Below are 7,690 nucleotides of genomic sequence, written 5' to 3' on the forward strand. Positions count from 1 at the left end.
CACTCAAAGTCAGACCAAAATCAGCTCGTTCGAATAGACTACTCGGTCCCCAAAATACATCTCATTCAGTATCCAAATCACCTTAAAAAGCTTCAAAATTTTTATATGTCATAGACAAACAAGTCCTTAACAACTTTTGTGAAGAAAGTTTGTTAAAAATAGATCTAGAAAAATTTATAAAAATTTGAAAAGACAAGAAAGTCCGAGAAACAGCATTTCTGGGCAGTTTGAACACGTTTTGAAGATGGGCTTTTGTGCAACCCAAATGACCTCCAAAAATTCCAGATTTAAAATATGTTAAATTTCAAGATGTGAGGAACAACTTTTGTGAAGAAAACCACTTCAGAATCGGCCCACAAAGGTCTCTACAAAAATAGTAAACCGAAAAGGTAAAGTAGTAACGAATCCGGGTTTCAACCAAACATGATAAAATATCAAACAAACCAAGATCAGCCATCAACTAATCCACCTATCAACACCCTAATCAGCCCCTAAACCAAGTCCATTAACAACCTAATGCCCTAATCAAAGGTTAGAGAGCAACTTACACTTAAAACCAAAGAAATTAAGCTAATGGCAGCCACGGCAAGGGCGGCGAAGCGTGCAATGGCGGACGGTGGCGATGCACGGCGGCTTGGGAGTGGCGGAGACGGTGGCGTGATGTTGGCAGAGCTGGTGGCGGTGGTGGCGGCGGTGATGGTTGGCTGAACAAGAGGAGGAGAGAAAGAGAGAGAGTGTGTTATCCAAAGAGAGTCAAAGTGAGAGAGAGTGAGGAAGAGAGAGAAAGTGGGCTGATCAAGCTCATCCAAAATGGAGGGCTAGGATCTCATCTTGCTCAACAAGTCAAGATCCAAGGGCCAAGATTGAATCTTCCAAGACAAGCTAAGATAAATATATAAGGGCAAAATTATAAATAAGAAAAGATAATAAGGGAAAGTTTGTTCAATCTGGCCGGCCACATAATGGAGGGAGTAAATGACTATTTTGCCCTTCAACAAATCAAAGGAATTCAAAATAACTTGGGAGTAAAAAGGTCTTTTCTAATTCCGGTCTGAATTTCACTTATTCCAAGAATTCCGAGCGAACCGATAACTAGATGAGCTTAATGTGGCGACGTCCAATAGTTTAGTCGTGAAATCTTTGAACATTCGATACCCAAATTTGGACTCCAATTCATGGTCAAAATTGATCAAATGCGACTTTAGTGTATTTCAAACTAACGGGCGGCTTTTAGGAGTCACGCGTATTCGACCCGTGGTCGATTCAATATCAAGCCACGTTTAAGCTTATTCAAGCCATAGGTGACCTCGGTTGTCATGTAATTGCGAGGTTCAATCGATAGTTCCGAAGTACACAATCGTTCGGAATTGGTTTAAGGTCGTTCGCAATCCATACAATGGTTAAGCGGAATCACCAGCGATTCGATTGTATACTATTGGCGAATCATTCCATAACCATCCCTTGATCGGTTTATAATTGCTCAAAATTGTCCCTCGTCAATCCTTATGGTCTAGTTGTCAATCCATGGTTGAGTTTCTCAGGTCGTGCGCATTTAACTCCTCAATAGCCTTTCCCCAATGGTTAATCCTCTTATGAGTGATCAATTCAGAGCGAAATTTAACTAACAGTGCATCGATGATATAATCATTTCATATATCCCGAAAAGGGTCGAATTTTAGAATGCCACAATTAACCCAACGGACTCCGACACAAGATTGCAGCAACGAGCAAGACCTTCAGCGATCGAGGTAACCACGTGAAAGAACAGCGTCACCGGGAACAACCTGCAGAATCCTTCACTCGCAACGTTTGTGAACTTTAGAACGTCAAACCTTCTTTTGCTTTTTCTTTTTTGTCTTCTCTCGTGAAAAAATCTCCACTGATTAAAACTTTCTTTTATGTTGACCAAGCAAACCCACTCACTAGCATGGACTATCAAAACCCCCCCGCGATCATATATTGACAAATCTAACCGCTTTACCATTATTCGTTCAGCGCGTGGTTTAATCTCTTTGCCTTCTCCGTTTGTGCGTGCGTTGTACACGTAGAAAAGTCTGGATGATGAGACTGTGGGAATCGCCACAAGGAACGGCGCTAGGGATGGATGACAGCCACAGGCTCGACGGCAAGGCCTCCGACGTGACTGAAAAAACCCGCAAGAAAGCGAAGCAATATTGGTACGGCAAGGGCTGCGAAGCTCCTGGATTACCAGTAAACCAATTGGGACCGAGGCTGTTGGCTTGCGGACTGGGTACAATGAAGCCTTGTCAGCAGCGACACCAGATCCGGTTCACTGGACGTTCACCTGGAGGTTGCTGGACTGTCTTCGGGTATTCCGTGTGACCATTGATGTGGCTGAGATTTGCTGGGAATTGCGACGAGATGCTGCAGGTAAGCTTTACAGAGCCTGATGGTTTGCTAGATGGAAATTCGGTGCAAGATGGGGCAAGAATACATCACGACAACAGCAAAGAAGAACGGCACAAGTAGGGACAAAGCATGACTGAACACAGGGAACAGAACATGCGGCTCCAGTAACATGTCTCGTGTAAAAACCATCATAGAAAGAAAGCCAGACTCTCTCTTCACGTTCTCTCTCCGGTTTTCAGAATATCCCCTCACATAATTTTTCCTTCTCAGTGTATTCTCTCTTTCTCAGAATTGTGGCCGTGTATTCAGTGTGAGGCCCCCTCTTTCTGTGTAAAACGCCCTCTTTCTTTTATATGAATGAGAAGATTGGGCTCCAAGACAAAAAAAAAACTCCACTTTCCATTGTTGAGTAACACACGATTCCCCTTTTATTTCTTTCCACAAGTGCAGATATACTTTCCTCGTCTCCACACGCCCGAGCCATGAATGAACACGGCTAAATCTTTTTTTTATTATTTTTTAATCATGTGTCCATTATTATCACATGGATTAGCCCGTATCCACCTTTTCATACCAAGTGAATATATTAGCTCTTTTGCCTTAGGAAAATAAGATATCACATTAGCATTCCAAAGATAATTTCTTATTTTCTTCCAAACTTGCATTTATTTTTTCCACTTTGGCAATATCTATCCCTGTGAATTTCGGCCATAATATTCATGGGCTTGGTCAAATTTTTTGACTGCGGGCTTAGTCTAAATGATTTAATTGAAGCTCAAAACCTCCTTGCACTAAGTCAATTTGCTGCCGATCCAAATGCAAATGCAATTAATGAAATGTGTGATGAATGCTCCTAAAAACTATATGCGATGCAATTTATATTTTTGTTTAGGGGTTAAATATTAATCCCTAATTTTCCATGCAATTATTCCTAAATGGTGCGCCAAAATTTAGGTGTCAACAAGCATAATCATGCATTGATTCCGGAAAATCAAAAGCATTTGATTAGATGTGGAAGAACAATATCTAATACTTGCAATGGTGTTTTAGTTGACGTGAGTACAGCCGTTATTGGGAGGATTACGGCATATAAGTTTTTAGCAAATGAAGCAGGAGGAAGCAAAAACTTGGATTTCAACTTGCGTGATTGTCAAAATTATTTGTAGACGAAAAGATCCGATAATATAAGCGGGGGAGATTGTCAAAGTGTTCTAAATCATTTTCATTTCATCCAAATGCACAATCCAATATTTTCATACACTGTACAAGTAGATCAAGATGGTAGTTAGACAAATTTATTTTGGAGAGAGCTTGTCGAAATTTGATTACGACTGTTTTGGTGATGTGCTGGTATTTGATATCACATATCGTACCAACAAATATAACATGATATATGCACGTTTTGTCGGGATTAATCACCATTGGAAGAATGTTCTGTTCGGTTGTTCATTTTTGTTGGAGGAGACTATAGAATTATTTATTTGGTTATCTGAGGCTTTTTTGAAGTCTATAGGAAATAAGGCTGCGAAAACTATGTTCGCTGATCAAGACCAAGCCATGGCAAAAGCCATTAGAACGGTATTTCCGAATACACAACAACGTTTATGCACTTGGCACATCGGGAAAAATACCAACCAAAACATTCCCCATCTTTATAACAAGCCGGGTTTTAAGGATACATATTTCTTAACGCTTATGTATAGATGTAGATCAAAGGAAGAATTTGAATCTAGTTGGAGGGAAATGGAAGAGAAGTGGGGTACTGCGAATAACAATTGGCTTCGGAAATTATACGACACTAGACATAAATGGAGCTCAGTTTTTTGTCATGATACTTTTACATGTGGTATAAGATCCAGCCAAAGGAGTGAGAGTACCAATTATGTCTTCCAATGTTTGTCGATGAAGACATTGAAAAACAAGTGAAGCACATGAGAGAAATTGAAAGTCAAGATTATTACAGTTCTCGAGGGAATCCCAAATTGGTGATTTCAGAAAATGACATCTTGACACATGCTGCTTCAGTATATACCTGTATCATTTTTAAAAGGTTCAATGAACAATTATTGAATAGTCTCTCTCAACGTATTTCAAGTACTACATATGATGGATTGGTTTATTTAGTTACTCTCAAGTGTAAGGGGAGTGAGTATGTTGTCAAATTTAACCCTACATACTCTTCAATTTCTTGTGAATGCAAATTATTTGAATTAAAAAGGGTGGTTATGTCGCCATACCTTGAAAATATTGAGTGATAAATCATCGGTTACGGGTATTCCATCTGCCTATATTTTGAAAAGATGGACTAAGGGTGCCAAACAAGGGAATGTGAATTATGAATCTAATGAAGTGGCACCGTGTTCATCTAAATTTAATTGATTTTCAACGTTAATGCATCAATCCTTTGATCTGATGAGTTTGGGAGCCGAAGATGTAAATACTATGAGAATAGTGATGAAGAGCATGAAAAAAGCGAAGGCTAAAATTTCATCGTACAAATCAAGTATGGTTGTGACTGATTATGCTAGTGATGATGATGATAATGAGGCTTCTTTATGTGAAATTTTGGTATTGGACCCCCTTCGAAGGAAAGCAAAGGGAATAAGTTATGGAAGGCCTAAAAGCTCAAATGAGAAAAACAAGAAAAAATCTAAGAAAGGAACACCTCCAACGCGAATAGAAAGTCAAGGTGAGTGACATACTATTCTACTTGATATGATTAGTTAAATTTTTTGCTTATGTTACATGATGCCAATTAACATATTTATTACTTTATAATGTAGAGTTGGTTGTTCAAGCAACATCTGATGAAACTCATTACCTCGATTATTCGAATAATTCAAATCAGTTTCAAAGTGCATTTTATCCCAGCAACATTGGTGGTCCTACAGTAAATCTAAATTTTCATAATCAGGTGTGTCACTCTTAGTCTTCCATTTGTATTTACATTTTACTAATTTGGTCATTTTTTTAATATGGATACAGCGGGTATTTAATAGTTTGATGTATTACCATACAAATGACTGAACTTATCAGATACATGAATAAGAATAATCTTGGAAAGCAAATTAGTAGTGACAAATTTATTATATGTAGATGCAATCACCATCTAGGATGCACCGACACGCTATTTGAGCGTCGGAAGCGGTGTCCAACACGCTTGGACACGCGGCCGACACGCTCGGACACGCGGTCAACGCGCCAGACTCGCCGGCAACACGCGAGTCAGGAATCCGACACGCAATTTTCGACACACACGGGGTTAATTTTACAAATTTCCAAAAATTTAGGGGTCAAAATGTAAATTTATAAAAAAAAGTAAAAAGAAAAGCAAAGAAAGCTCGATTACTTATGTCTGCCCTAAGCTTCTTTCCTCCGCATAACTCCTCAAGACCCTTTCCTCCGCCGAATCTCCTTAAGACCCTTTCCTCCGCCGTGATTGCTTTTCTTGAACGTTTTCTTGCATCTCGCTTTTCGCTGGGTACCGTCTGCTCCCCACCCGCCACCAAATTACCCTTCGGCGCCGCCACTCGAGGCCTACCCAGGGCCTGTGCTGCCGCCGCCTCAATCTCCCTTCGAGGGGTACCAGCAATATTTTGCCGAAGGGTATCCTCCGCCGCCGACGTCGCCTCCTCGTTACCCTACCACCACCGTCGCAGCCGACGTCGTTCCCCTTTTGCAGTGCTGGTAATGATCGCTCTCTTTGGGTAGTTTTGGTCATTTTGCCCCTTATCTTTTTGTACCTTCATATGTATGTTTTGAAGAGGCCTCTGCCTCCTCTGGTTGTGATCCCCCAGAGGGAGGATTGCAAGTTTGAGAAGTCTAGAATACAAGACATGCTGCCTCTATTCACCGGTTTTGAATAGTTTCAAGTTCATTCTGTATGTTTTGCCATGGAGAACTTAATCCACTCAAACTTTCTTTTGGTAATCTGATTCTCGCTTCTCAGTTTCCATGATTCTAAAATTCATTGATGCTATAGCGCTTCCTTCTCCTTGTATTCCTTCGAGTGAATAGCCAGAAACTTGGAGATAATGTTCTCTGTGATCATTGCTTCAATCTCTTTTTACCACTGTTTCAACGATTATTGATTAAGCCATGGCACCTGTTATGTATTTCCTTCGTTCTTTAATGAAGGGTTAAAGATTCCATGACCTTGTCCTTACTGAATTTGTTTTTCAGAGATCGTTTGAGCAAGCTTAACCTGTTTCTGTTTGTCGGAATTTTTGGATAGTTCGAGAGCAATTATTTTGTGTATAATATTCTCCTTTTCATCAACAATAGAATGATAGAATCACCTTACAATAGACATAGTATATATTAAATTTATGGTTCTTGTAATTGTATTTTTTGTAGAGTGATTTCAAGCATGGATAGTAGCACTTCTAGTACAATAGACATAGTATATATTGGAATTGAATGTAGTTGAATTTGTTAAATTAAAACAATGAATTATATTAACAAATGGTGGCTTAATGTTTTTACTGTAAATTCATTTTAGGCTCCTTTTTTCTTATTATTTATTTATTTGTGGATTTGAATCAAATTAATTTATCATGTATATATAAATATTTACTTTTTATATACAACGTGTCGCAACGTGTCGGAATTCTGTATTTTTGAGAAATAACGTGTCGCGTGTCGTATCGTGTCGTGTCGCGTGTCGGTGCTACTTAGATCACCATACATCATACCACCAGGAATTATTAATGGAATTTTCCCATTCACTAGTCAGGTGCTTATTACGAAATCATTTTTAGATCCTATTGTTATTTCATCTTATTGTTACCATTGTAATATTTATTGTTAATGGTTTCTTCTGAATAGATGTTGAAGTACCATAATAGATCTCATGGAACCATTTTGAGTCAAGTAGAACTTGCCTTTTTTACTCATGGGATTATTTACGACATATTTATTTTGGCATTTATCTAGTAAAATGTAAATAATTGGTTATTCCTTTGTGCAGGGGTCATCAAACTCTTTTTAGCATTTCGAGGTGAATGAGTGGAACGATTCTGAAGGAGAACATACCAATTGGCTGAAGTAACACATAATGCTTATGTTTCTCACTTCACCCTTTGCCACGGTTCACTCATTCTTGAAGAAGGAATTTTTGGAATAATGCTTGCATTTCTCACTTCACCCTTTGCCACTTTGTACATTTTCTTGGCATACTTTGAAACAGTGACCCTATCATTGTCTAATGGTCACGGTTCACTCATTCTTTAAGAAGGAATTCTTGGAACTTTTTTGTTTGGCACTGGGGGAATATTTATGAAGACTTTAAGATCAAGCATTTGGTGGGATATGAGTTTTA

General features: G+C 39.0%; 1 pseudogene; it reads left to right on the plus strand.

The window, feature by feature from the left end:
• The first annotated feature begins 4,065 nt into the window (after window positions 1–4,065).
• On the plus strand, window positions 4,066–7,360 carry LOC130136283 (protein FAR1-RELATED SEQUENCE 9-like; annotated as a pseudogene).
• Window positions 7,361–7,690: the final 330 nt, after the last annotated feature.

Source organism: Syzygium oleosum, unplaced genomic scaffold (genome assembly GCF_021117445.2).
Source record: "Syzygium oleosum isolate NSW1041296 unplaced genomic scaffold, Sole_v2.1 Sole_v2.45, whole genome shotgun sequence".
NCBI classification, from domain to species: domain Eukaryota; kingdom Viridiplantae; phylum Streptophyta; class Magnoliopsida; order Myrtales; family Myrtaceae; genus Syzygium; species Syzygium oleosum.